General features: G+C 45.3%; 1 pseudogene; it reads right to left on the bottom strand.

The window, feature by feature from the left end:
• Positions 1-9,062: 9,062 nt before the first annotated feature.
• Positions 9,063-12,960, bottom strand: LOC122921287 (annotated as a pseudogene).
• Between the last annotated feature and the right edge of the window lie 876 nt (positions 12,961-13,836).

Raw genomic sequence — 13,836 nt, 5'->3', positions numbered from 1 at the left:
TGCCACAGTTTTTTTTTTTTTTTGTTAAGAAAAAAGATGGTTCTTTAAGACCATGTCTGGATTTCAGGGAGCTGAACAGTATCACAATTCGTGACCCTTATCCGCTTCCTCTGATCCCCGACCTGTTTAACCAGATTGTTGGGGCTAAAGTTTTTTCCAAGTTGGATCTAAGAGGGGCATACAACCTGGTCAGGGTCAGAGAAGGAGACGAATGGAAGACAGCCTTCAATACCCCTGAGGGCCATTTTGAGAATTTGGTTATGCCTTTTGGTTTGATGAATGCTCCAGCCGTCTTTCAGCATTTTGTGAACAGCATTTTTTATCATTTAATGGGGAAATTTGTACTAGTGTATCTAGATGACATTGATTTTTTTTTTTTCTCCTGATTTCAAAACTCATAAGGAAAACTTACGTCAGGTCTTGCTCATCCTGCGGGAGAATAAATTGTACGCTAAACTGGAAAAATGTGTGTTTGCGGTTCCAGAAACTCAATTTCTGGGGTTTCTTCTCTCCGGTTCTGGTTTTCGCCTGGACTCCGAGAAGGTCCGCCCTGTGCTTGAGTGGGAGCTTCCTGAGAATCAGAAGGCACTGATGCGTTTTTTGGGCTTTGCCAATTATTACAGGAAGTTTATTTTGAATTATTCCTCTGTTGTTAAACCACTCACTGATATGACTAGAAAGGGGGTAGATTTTTCCTCCTGGTCGGTAGAGGCGCGTAAGGCCTTTTCTAATATCAAGGAGAGTTTTGCTTCCGCTCCCATCTTGGTACAACCTGATATTTCTCTACCTTTCATAGTTGAGGTTGATGCTTCTGAGGTGGGTGTGGATGCGGTCTTGGCTCAGGGTCCCTCTCCTGCCAAATGGCAACCGTGTGCCTTTTTCTCGAAGAAACTCTCCTCCGCAGAGAGAAATTACGATGTGGGAGATAGGGAGTTGTTGGCCATCAAGTTGGCTTTTGAGGAATGGCGCCATTGGCTAGAGGGAGCCAGACACCCTATTACCGTGCTTACTGACCATAAGAATCTGGCCTACTTGGAGTCAGCCAAGCGTCTGAACCCGAGACAGGCCCGATGGTCTTTGTTCTTTTCCAGGTTTCATTTTGTTGTCACGTTCCGCTCTGGGGTTAAGAATGTGAAGGCGGATGCCCTGTCACGTTGTTTTCCGGGAGGTGGGAATTTTGAAGACTCGGGTCCCATTTTGGCTGAAGGTGTGGTGGTCTCTGCTCTTTATCCTGAATTAGAGGCAGAGGTTCAGGTAGTCCAGTCAGAGGCTCCTGATTTTTGTCCTCCTGGGAGGTTGTTTGTGCCTCTCGCTTTAAGACACAAGATTTTTAAGGAACACCACGATACTGTTCTTGCTGGGCACCTGGGGGCAAGAGCAACAGTGGATCTCATCGCTCGGAGATTCTGGTGGCCGGCACTTCGTAAGTCGGTTGAGGGTTTTGTGGCAGCCTGCGAGACCTGCGCTCGTGCCAAAGTCCCTCATTCATGGCCATCAGGTCCTCTCCTTCCCTTACCCATTCCTTCCCGTCCTTGGACACATCTGTCCATGGACTTCATTACGGACCTGCCTCGTTCCTCGGGGAAGACTGTGATTCTGGTGGTGGTGGTGGACCGTTTTAGCAAAATGGTGCATTTCATCCTTTTTCCTGGCTTGCCCAATGCTAAGACGCTGGCGCAGGCATTTATTGATCACATTGTCAAATTGCATGGTATTCCTTCAGACATAGTCTCTGATAGGGGCACGCAGTTTGTTTCCAGATTCTGGAAGGCTTTCTGTTCTCGCTTGGGGGTTCGATTGTCATTCTCTTTTGCTTTCCACCCGCAGTCGAATGGCCAGACAGAGCACGTCAATCAGAATCTGGAGACATATCTGCGCTGTTTTGTGGCGGACAATCAGGAGGCTTGGTAATCCTTTTTTTGTCCCTTGCTGATTTTGCTTTAAATAACCGTCGTCAGGAGTCCTCTGATAAGTCACCATTTTTTGGTGCATATGGGTTTCATCCGCAGTTTGGGACATTCTCTGGAGGGGGGTCTTCTGGTTTACCTGATGAGGACAGATTCTCCTAGTCGTTGTCATCTATTTGGCAAAAGATTCAGGATAATCTAAAGAACATGAGTGAGAGATATAAGTGTGTGGCGGATAAGAGACGTGTGCCTGGTCCGGACCTGAATGTTGGTGATCTGGTGTGGTTGTCTACTAAGAATATCAAATTGAAGGTTCCCTCATGGAAGTTGGGTCCTAAGTTTATTGGGCCTTACAAAATCTTGTCTATCATCAATCCTGTTGCCTACAGTCTTGATCTTCCTCAGACTTGGAAGATCCATAATGTTTTTCACAAGTCCTTATTAAAACCTTATGTCCAACCCATTGTACCCTCGTCTTTGCCTCCTCCTCCGATTGTGGTTGATGGTAATCTTGAATTTCAGGTCTCTAGGATTGTGGATTCTCGTGTTGTCCGCGGTTCTCTCCAGTACCTTGTTCATTGGGAGGGTTATGGCCCTGAGGAGAAGATGTGGGTCCCAGTGACGGACATTAAGGCCACTCGTCTCATCAGTGCTTTCCATAGGTCCCATCCTGAGAAGTTGGGCTCTGAGTGTTCGGAGTCCACTCGTAGAAGGAGGGGTACTGTCACCACCAGACATCTGAGAAGCTCTGACAGATGCCTTTCAGAACCTCCTCCTTGAGCTTCCTTTTGTTTTGCCTTCATTTTCTCATCTCGTTAGTCTCTCTTAGCTGTCATGTAGTTGTACTGATTGCATCCCTTTAAATCCCTTCCCAGACTGCTTCACTTTGCGGTTTATATTCCTTCCTGGAGTGTGTGCATGCTGATCCTACTTCTGAGTCTTCTACAGATAGGTTTTGTTCATTCATTTGTGTTTGCTGGATCCCAGGTGACCCTGACTCCCTCCGTATCAAGTGTAGGGAGCCGGTGGCCGTGTCCCCTCACTATTATAGGATGTTCAGGTGTTATACAGTCGAGGTACGAGGATATGTGATCATCTACCATTGGGATTTTCGCATAGGCTGAGCAGTCAGGGCGAGAGCCAGGTCTGATGCAGGGCTCTCCCTTTTGTTCCTTAGTTTTAGATCCAGTGAGTCGGATATTCATTTTGTGTCTTCTAGTTTCCTGTACACCTTCCGTGACATCATTGTAGATTCCCTGTTCAACTGCAAGAGGGCCGTTCAGATGGTGGTGCAGACTTTTCAAGAACTAGGATGGATGATAAACTGCAAAAAAATCCAGGTTAAAACCAGAAAAGAAACAGAGGTTTCTAGGTCTAGTTCTGAATTCAGGAACAGAGAAAGTATATCTTCCAGAAGAGAAGATTTAAAAAATTTGGGGTTAAATCAAGACTCTTTACTCCACGTCTTTGTCTCTTCGGAAATCAATGTCTGTTCTGGGGTCTCTGGTTTCTTGCATCCCTGCGGTTGAGTGGGTTCAACTTCATTCCCGTCAGTTGCAGTCAGAGATTTTAGCAGCCTTCAATCCAAGGGGGCTTTGGATGTAGGAATAAAGATTTCAAATATGACATTAAAAAGTCTATCCTGGTGGCTGGACAAGGACAATCTAAGTCAGGGAGTTCCATGGTCCTATCCAGATCCTATTGTCCTGACCACAGATGCAAGCCCTTAGGGGTGGGATGCCCATATTCAAGGATATAGCTTTCAGGGTCTATGGTTCCCCAAGTCAGAGAATGTTCTCTTCCAATCGGAAAGAATTAGTGGACTGGCCGTGAAAGCTTCTCAGTCCCTTCTAGGATCAGGTCATGTGAGGATTCTTTTTTTACACCATTTTTATTTATTTTTTACGGTATTCACCTGAGGGGTTAGGTCATGTGATATTTTTATAGAGCAAGTTATTACGGACAAGGAGATACCTACTATGTATATTTTTTTTATGTAAGTTTTACACAATAATATCATTTTTGAAACAAAAAAAAATCATGTTTTAGTGTCTCCATATTCTGGGAGCCATAGTTTTTTCAGTTTTTGGGCGATTATCTTGGGTAGGATATGATTTTTGCAGGATGAGATGCCGTTTTGATTGGCACTATTTTCGGGTGCATATGACTTTTTGGTCGCTTGCTATTACACTTTTTGTGATGTAAGGTGACCAAAAAATTGTTTATTTAGCATTTTTTTTTTTTTTTTTAATAGAGCCGGTCGATACGGACGCGGTGATACCTAATATGTATACTTTTTTACATAAAAAAATTATGTTTAAGTGTCTCCATATTCTGAGCCATATTTTATTATTTTTTGGGCGATTGTCTCGGGTAGGGGCTCATTTTTTGCGGGATGAGGTGACTGTTAGATTGGTACTATTTTGGTGGGCATACGCCTTTTTGATCGCTTGCTGTTGTACTTTTTGTGATATACTTCTGTATTGGAATGCATTGGCTGTATAAGTAATACAGTGTGTATGACTCAGGGGGCTGGATCTCACAGGCTCATCACTGGAAGGCAGCGCCGATGCCTAAGGAAGGCATCACGCTGCCTTCCATGCCATCGGTCCCCGCTACAACCACACGGGGACCTGATGGCAACGCCACCGCAACATGTAAAAGCTGCAAACCGCAGGTCTGAATTGACACCCCCGCGCATTGACCCACTGTGCCTGCTCAATGATTTGAGCAGGCACCTTGTTCCGATCACCGCCAGGTGGCGGTGATCGGAAATACACGTGACGTACCGGTACATGTTGTGTCCGCAAGAGGTTAATACAGATACAGGAGGCGGGTGCGGCAGAATCACATAGCCGTCACCCGACCTCTGACAGGGAGCTGCGATCAGCTGCAGTTAACCCCTCAGGTGCCGCACCTGCCTCCTGTATCTGTAAGAGGACCTTTCATGGGTCCATACATAACTAAGTAGCAGGACATGTGATTTTGATTTTATACGGTCGACCATTGTGTCTGGTTTCTTTTTGGTTATTAGACAGTCCCACATTTGTGTCCTACCTAAACAACAACACTTGGAACCTCAGTTTTACGTCCACAAGTTCTAATATATCAATTGAATACCTGGACCTGGTTTTATATTCTGAATGCAACACCATCATGACAAAAACCTTTTTCAAGAAAGTGGACGGTAACAGCTACCTGGACTATGAGAGCGCACATTACAGAAAATGGAAAGACAACATTCCATTTAGTCAATTTAAACGAATAAGGAGGAACTGCTCAACAACCAATGACTTTATTGAACAAAGCCGGATTTTATGTTCCAGATTCCAAAACAAAAATTACCCAAGAGGAATAGTCGGGGGGCCTTCAGACGCACCTATGAGCAGAGCCAAGAGGACTGTCTAATAACCAAAAAGAAACCAGACACAATGGTCAACCGTATAAAATCGAAATCATCCTTTATCACCACCTTCAATCCCAACCATGGAACACTAAGGAACATCATAACAAAATATTGGCACATCCTGAAGGCCGCTCCCTATCTCAAAGAAACTATCTCTTGCAAGCGCCACTTCACATTTAGGAGGGCCCGCACACTAAAGAATGCACTAGCCCCGATTAAACGAAAAAGAATAAAACGTGCCACAATAACCACATCCAAATGGTTCCCCGAATCTAAAGGGAGCTTCAAATGCAGCCATAAACTATGCAAGTGCTGCGATAATATCAATAACCGCATAACGACCTTTAAGAGCAACACCACAGGGGAAGAATTCGTTATCAAAAGCCTCATGAACTGTGCTTCAAGTTTTGTCATTTATCTTTTAGAATGCGCCTGTGGACAGCATTATGTAGGTCGAACCATTCAGACCCTCAAAGAACGCCTAAACAACCACAGATGGAATATCAAACAGGGCTACCTAAAACACAGTGTGTCCAGACACTTCCTGGCCATCCACAACAAGGATCCCACTAGGCTAACCATCACTCCCATCGAACATATCTCTGACAGCTGTTCCGACAGGTTCAGAACTTTACAACGGAGAGAAATGTTTTGGATATACAAGCTCCAAACACTGGACCCTTACGGTCTCAATGAAAGCTTAGAAAACAAATGTTTGTAAATCCAACTGGACCACCTTCCCATAACTCTCTCTTTTCTCAATTTCCACCATTATACCATTTATTTCCCTAGTATTGCTGCGTCCCCTCCCCCCAACACACCAAGCATCACCTTGCACTCATTCCCCTGCATCCCCAACATCCTCACTATCCCACCCCCCGCATATCCCGTCCCGCCCACCCCCATCATGTCATTCACCCTTAGCATAGTTGCTTTCCCTTCCCTCCCTTTCGCCCTGTCCCCATCACCACTCTCAGTCTCATCCTGCAGTCATCCCTTTCATCCCTAGCTTCCTCATAGCCCCCCCCCCCCCACAAACACACATCGTTCCCGCCCTTCTACATTGCTGCCCCCCCCCCCCACGTCCACGCGCCGCCACTGCATTGCATCGCGGCACTAGGCTCCGCCCACTACATAAGCCCCGCCCACTCAGGGCGTTTGCGTCACCACCAGCAGCTAGCTCCGCCCATTCAGGACGTTCACACCACCCAGCCGGCTTAGTCCCTGCCCACTTCTCCTCCTCTTTGCCGGCCCAGCGCGCGCTCCCAGCACACAGCATCTGGACGCCGCATGTGCCAGAAGCTGGGAGCAGCGCAACTTCCATCAGCAGCACTCCAGCGCCGCTTGTTTCTCTTCCTTCCCCTCACCACTTCCTCTTGTATACACCTTATCATGCCTTCACCCTCAGTCCTTATATTACCACCCAATAGCACATCATGCCCTTGGTTGTTTTTGTTTTTTTGTTTTTTCTTTTTTTTCTTTTATATATTATGTATCCACCGTATAGGTTCATTGACCCTCAGCTAAAACTTACAAAAGTGACGCTGTAGCAATAATGCAATGCCCATCCTGCGTCTCTTTTTTGACTAATCGTATTGGCATTTTTACCATGAAATTTAATATTTAACTGCTTAAACTTTATATTGCATATGTATATCAAGATTGTTTAACCTTACAAGCGCCCTGCAAACAGCTATTTATTTTCAGCCAATTGGCGCCTCATATTTATATATATATATATATATATATATATATATATATATATATTTACATTTTTATTTACATATTTTACAATTGATAGTTGTTTATATTTTTATTATATTATATAATTTTTTACTTTTTATTGACATCATGGTATTGACGTATATATGTATCCATTCATTCATTTATATCTACATCTAAATCTAAGCTTGACGGACATATTATTATTACTATTATCCCTTTTTATATAATGTGTATGTACATGTTTTTTAGACTTGAAAAAGGGGTCCACAGAACCCCGAAACGCGTTGTCACGATAACAAAAATAAAAAAAACTATTGGTTTGAAATAAAACTCTGGTTGTGTTTTGCGCCTATGGTCCACCCTCCACTCGACCCCAGAGTCCAGTGGATACATACTTCACACACTGACCCAGACGGCGGCCTGGCCCCCGCCAAAGGTGAACACGGACGTAACCGGCAGCACCAACCAGCAAAACTTAAACCACTCCTACTCGCCTCCAGTACAGTTGCACTGAACATTAGGTGCAACGACAGCAGGTGAGCAACACCATTCTGCCTGAATTGGAAGCCTGTTCTGAACCTACTCACCCTATGAGTGCCTTTTTCCTCCTTTGGCCACTTCTTTCTGTATCTGTAAGAGGACCTTTTATGGGTCCATACATACCTAAGTAGCAGGATATGTAGGGCATACATGGGGGACGTCCCTGCACTTACTATTTATGCCCTACATGTCCTTCTACTTAGTTAATAAAGTATGGACCCATAAAATGGGAGTGATGTATTTACATGGGACTGTATGCTGGAGGGGCTGAAGGCAGAGGGAGTGATGTATTTACATGGGACTGTATGCTGGAGGGGCTGAAGGCAGAGGGAGTGATGTATTTACATAGGACTGTATGCTGGAGGGGCTGAAGTCAGATGGAGTGATGTATTTACATGGGCCTGTATGCTGGAGGGGCTGAAGGCAGAGGGAGTGATGTATTTACATAGGACTGTATGCTGGAGGGGCTGAAAGCAGAGGGAGTTAGGTATTTACATGGGACTGTATGCTGGAGAGGCTAAAGGCAGGGTTGTAATGTATCTTACATGGGACTGTATGCTGGAGGGATCTGAAGGCAGAGGGAGTGATGTATTTTACATGGTACTGTGTGCTGAAGGGGCTGAAGGCAGGGGGCGTGAGGTATCTTATTTGGGACTGTATGCTGGATGGAGCTAAAGGCAGAGGAGTGATGTATTTACATGGGACTGTATGCTGGAGTGGCTGAAAAGCACAGGGCTTGAGGTATCTTATTTGGGACTCTATGCTGGAGAGGCTGAAGGCAGGGTTGTGGTATATCTTGCATGGCAGTGGCGTAGCTACCAGGAAAGCAGTAGGGGCCTGAGCTGACAATGGAATGTTAAATAAGAACAGACTGCGGCGGCACTGCTGCTATATCAGGTAGCAAATCCAGCAACGTCCTCTGGCTAATGCAGTAATTAAATCTTCATGTGTGGTGCTCAGCATATAGAGAGCAAGCAAAATCGAATGTGGCATATAGAGAAGATAACAAAGTATCATGCGGCACTCGCCGAAGTAGTGAACATGTATCTCTTTGATCTTCCTTCTTCAGGACCATAGTGGATGGGGTGCTGGGGCGGACGAACTATTGCAGTTGATTAGTGGCTGCGGCCTTTTTACGCGTACTATCGCGCTTCTTCTGGCTGCTATAGACGTCATCACGCAGTGTTGCGCTTTATAGAAGCGACACCCCGCAGTCGAAGCCATCGGCAACAGCTGTGCGCCGCAAGTTAGTGACATTAAAACCATACATGGGAAGAGGACAAACGCATGCAAATCAATACCAATAGTTAGTTCAATCTTCATAGTCATACTAACATACTCATATATTGCGTATCACTGTACAATAATATTACTAATTCATGTAGCATATAGAAGCAATTTCTATACAAGAGAGTAAAAAATCTCTCAAGGGGTCCAAAAATCTTAACCTGACAAGGTTCAATACATATGGGTTACCTGGTGTCCTACTTCAAATCTTAAAGGAATACAGACATGTCATTTCATGTCGTTCAGCCCCGGTGGCTCTGGTGAGTAAGATCCACCTTGCTTCCCTCTGCAGGAGCAGCCGGTGTCGATCCCCTCCCCTAGGGATGGGTAGACCCTGTTCTACTCCCGCAAAGGAAAAACAACGCGGATGACCACCATGCGCAGCTCTGATATGGTCGATCAAGCGGGGACATCCCTTGCCTGAACCAATAGAGTTGACATGTTCCCGTATTCGCTCAAAAAAGTGGACAAATTGTTTTGCCAATATAAAATCTCTTGCATGGACAAAAAACATAAACAACATAGGGTGTACGGCAAGTTATAAAATCCCGCACAACGTGTTTAACTCCTCCTATTTGTAGCCACTTGCTACACATTTAATGCACAAAAAGAACAATGCCACACTTATAGTTTCCTCTTGATTTTTTACTCGTGAGCCAAGTCTCCACCTGTGATTTGTGGAGTACACTATTGACCAACTTATCTTTAAGAGTTGGACACTTTCTGAACGTGACCAATAGTCGTTGACTGGTGAGGTTGCTCAAAGCTTGATCCCCTTTCAACAGATCCCAATTTTCATTTATGACCCGTTTAATAATATCTGTGGCGAGACTGTATTTAAATGCGAAGGCAAAACAAGGTTGTTCAATACTCCTGTCCTTCTCAGCCAGCAATGAGTTCCGATCTAGTGCAGCTGCCCTCCTTAGGGCTGCTGAGACCACTCTATAAAACCCGGCATCAGTGTCGTTGATCCTCCGCAAACTGACAAATTGTCCGTATAGGACGGCTCCCTTCACAGACGGCGGGTGAAAACTGGTCTGGTGGAGCAGCGAGTTAGTCGCTGTGGGCTTACGAAAGCCCGTGGTGTGTAATACACCATCCATAGCTATGACGCGCGCATCCAGAAAGTCATGCGACTCACCCCCAAAATTGAGGGTGAATCGCATGTTCATTCGGTTGTGCGCGTTAAGGTAGTCCAGGAATTCGCAACACGACTCCTCGCCACCCGACCAGACCAGGAAAATATCATCGACATAGAGTAAAAATAAATGTATGAACCGCAGGAAGGGGTTACCCACCGAGAATATGTATGTCTCTTTGAATACCGCCAGGTACAGGTTTGCAAATGTGCACGACATGGGCGTGCCGATTGCAGTACCTAGTACCTGGCGGTACCACTGACCATCAAACTGAAACACATTGCTGGTGAATATCTGTAAAGAATAATTCAAAGGCAACTGGACGTACTGTAGATTTCTTGAAAACGTTTCACTCGTTCTTCCAGCGAGCTTTCTCAATTCTGAGTGATTGTACAAAAATTCTGGGAATAAATATGTAACTGAATCCACATCTGGTAATTATACCCAGCATTGGGTCAAAGGTGTTGATTCCATTATCCTTATTGGAGTCAGTAGTTGATAAATACTTCCCAGAAAAAGGTGTCAAGACAGCATTGTATGTGGCAGACAATAGATGTCTAACCCCCCACCTCTATTCAAGCTTGGCTTCTCCATTTTTACGTAGATGGCCTCCTTCACGCCTCGTTTGTACCAATCGGCCTCCTTATCCAAAACACGTACTTGACAGGTGTGACCTGTTCCTATTAGATGTAAGTACACGGCTGAATCTTGACCAGAGGTTTTGGCTCTTCTATGCTGAGCCATACGCTGATGTAGTTGTTGTTTTGTTTCGCCAATATACAGTTCTGAGCATTCCTCATTGCACTGGACTGCGTACACAATGTTGTCCATCTTGTGTTTAGGCGTTGGGTCTTTGGGGTGATCCAGTTGTTGCCTCAGTGTGTTGCTGGGTTTAAAGCAAACAGGAATGTGATGTTTATTAAAAATCATTTTGAGTTTCTCAGACACCACAGCTACATATGGGATAACCATATTCTTGCGTCTGTCATGCTTCTCGCCCTCACTGGTAGTCTTGGTGGTCTTTCTTCTCCTTCCTTCTGTTTTGACAAAGGCCCAAACTGGATACCCACAAGTTTTAAGTGCCCCTCTGAGGTGTTTGAGTTCCTTCGCCTTGGCCTCTGTGCTGGTGGGGATTTTCTCTGCCCGGTGGTGTAGAGTCTGGATGACTCCCAGTTTGTGGTCTAGAGGATGGTGGGAATCAAATAGCAGGTACTGGTCTGTGTGTGTTGGTTTTCGATAGACCTCTATTCCCAGCTTCCTTCCCTCTTCCACTGTTATAAGACAGTCCTAGAAACGCCAGTTTGTTCTGCATATCTTCCCGCGTGAAATTGATGTTATGATCCACTGAGTTGATGTGGTCGGTGAAAGCCTGTAACTCTTGTTTATGAATTTTTACCCAAGTGTCATCCACATATCTGAACCAATGACTCAGTGTAATTCCCTTGAAAGTGGTCAGGGCTTTCCTTTCTACTTCCTCCATATACAGGTTCGCTACAATAGGCGAGACTGGCGATCCCATAGCACAGCCATGTTTTTGCTTGTAGAACTTGTCCTTATACTTGAAGTAGGTGGTACTCAGACAAAGGTCCAGTAAGGAACACACTTGGTCTGGGCTAAGTTCTGTTCTGCATCCTAAGGTGTTGTCTAATAGCAACTGCTTCCTGACTGTTTCAATTGCCTCTGTAGTGGGTATGCAGGTGAAGAGGGATGTAACATCATAGGAGACCATTGTTTCTTCTGTGCCCAATACCAAGTTCTGGATTTTCGTGGTGAAATCCTGAGAGTTCTGTATGTGATGTTGTGTGTTTCCAACCAAGGGCGCTAGGATTCTGGCTAAGTATTTGGCCACATTGTAGGTCACAGAGTTGATGCTGCTGACAATTGGCCTGAGAGGGGTCCCGTCCTTATGTATCTTAGGAAGTCCATAAATACATGGAGGGGCTTCCCCAGGGTAGAGGCGATGATACATGGCCATCATGATCAATGATTTTGTCGTTTTCTAGTTGTTGTAGTAGTTCTATAACCTTCTTCTTGTAGCCACTGGTTGGGTCCCGTCTTAGGGCCTCATATGTGTTGTTATCATCCAGGAGTGTGGTCACCTTGGCATCGTAGTCAGACGTATTAGGTACAACTGTGCATCTTCCTTTATCCGTAGGGAGGATGGTGATGTTTGTGTCTTTCTTCAGGGATGTAACCGCCTTCCTTTCTTCTCCAGTCAAGTTTGAAGGAGGTGGTTTGGCACTGGCCAGAGCTGCAGACACTTTAAGACGAAGTTGTTCAGCCTCACCCTGGGGTACTTTGTTGCTGTGGATTGAGGCTTCAGTGGCTGAAATAATATCAACTATTGGTTTGGTTCTTGGTGTGATTGCGAAATTCAACCCTTTCACAAGGACATCCATCTCAGGCTGGGTGAGAACCCGGTCTGAAAGATTCTGCACGCATTTCTCTTTGTTTTGCACTGTCCTTGTTTCCTCCTTTCGCCTCCATGTCAGTTCCTCACTAGTATGGCTGTTTGCAGTTCGAGATAACAAAATGCAGAACTTGTTCTTCTGCCTCTCCTTGCTCTTAGTGTGCTGAGCTAGCTGTGCATGTACTGTGAAATCTGCTACTTTCCTCTACATTTCAGCGGGTAGCTGCAAAATCAGGTCCTCTTCCAGGTGACTGATAGTTTGTTTCAAGGCTTCAACTGTGAAATGGGTCTGTCGTACCCGTTCATTTAGTAGTTGCTTCTGGGCTTTCTGTAGAATCATCTCAGCTCTGTGACCCTTCACCGTGGAGTCCAAACTGATGCTGCATGGTACCAGCCCCAGTTTTCGGCATCTGAGGTTGAAGCGCAGGTGGTTTCTATAGTCTGCCAGTTTTCTTGCTGTCTCTTCATATTCTCGTACAAGTTTTAAGGGTTTCCCCCAAAATGTGTTGCAATATGTCTGTGAAGGTTCTCATTTATCCAGGTCATGGTATATATCTGTAAAGAATAATTCAAGGCAACTGGATGTACTGTAGATTTCTTGAAAACGTTTCACTCGTTCTTCCAACGAGCTTTCTCAATTCTGAGTGATTGTACAAAAATTCTGGGAATAAATATGTAACTGAATCCATATCTGGTAATTATACCCAGCATTATTATTATTAATTATTTAAGCGCCATTCATTCCATAGCGCTGTACATATGATAAGCGGTGCACATACATAACAGACAATTGTACTAATCATAAACAAGATGAGTTACAAACTGGTACAGAAGGAGAGAGGGCCCTGCCCGTGAGGGCTTACAGTCTACATGGTATGGGAGGAGGACACAGTAGGTGCGGGTTGAGTTGGTCATGGCGGTATAGAGACAGCAGGGTCATTGGTTGTAGGCTTGTCTGAAGAGGTGGGTTTTCAGGTTTCTTTTGTAGGATTCCACTGTAGGTGAGAGTCTGATATGTTGGGGTAGCGAGTTCCAGAGTATGGGGGATGCACGGGAGAAATCTTGGAGTCGATTGTGGGAAGAGGCGATAAGAGGAGAGGAGAGAAGGAGGTCTTGTGAGGATCGGAGAGTGCGTGTGGGGATGTATCGGGAAAGTAGCTCAGAGATGTAGGGAGGGGACAGGTTATGGACGGCCTTGTATGTGTTTGTCAGTACTTTGAAGTGGATTCGTTGGGCAATGGGGAGCCAGTGAAGGGATTGGCAGAGGGGAGAGGCAGAGGAGTAATAAGGTGAGAGGTGGATTAGTCGGGCAGCGGAGTTGAGGATAGATTGGAGGGGTGCGAGGGTGCTAGATGGAAGGCCACAGAGGAGAATGTTGCAGTAGTCTAGGCGGGAGATAATGAGGGCATGTACGAGCATTTT

Source organism: Bufo gargarizans, chromosome 11 (assembly GCF_014858855.1).
Source record: "Bufo gargarizans isolate SCDJY-AF-19 chromosome 11, ASM1485885v1, whole genome shotgun sequence".
NCBI classification, from domain to species: domain Eukaryota; kingdom Metazoa; phylum Chordata; class Amphibia; order Anura; family Bufonidae; genus Bufo; species Bufo gargarizans.
This window is presented reverse-complemented; position numbering and strand designations above follow the sequence as displayed.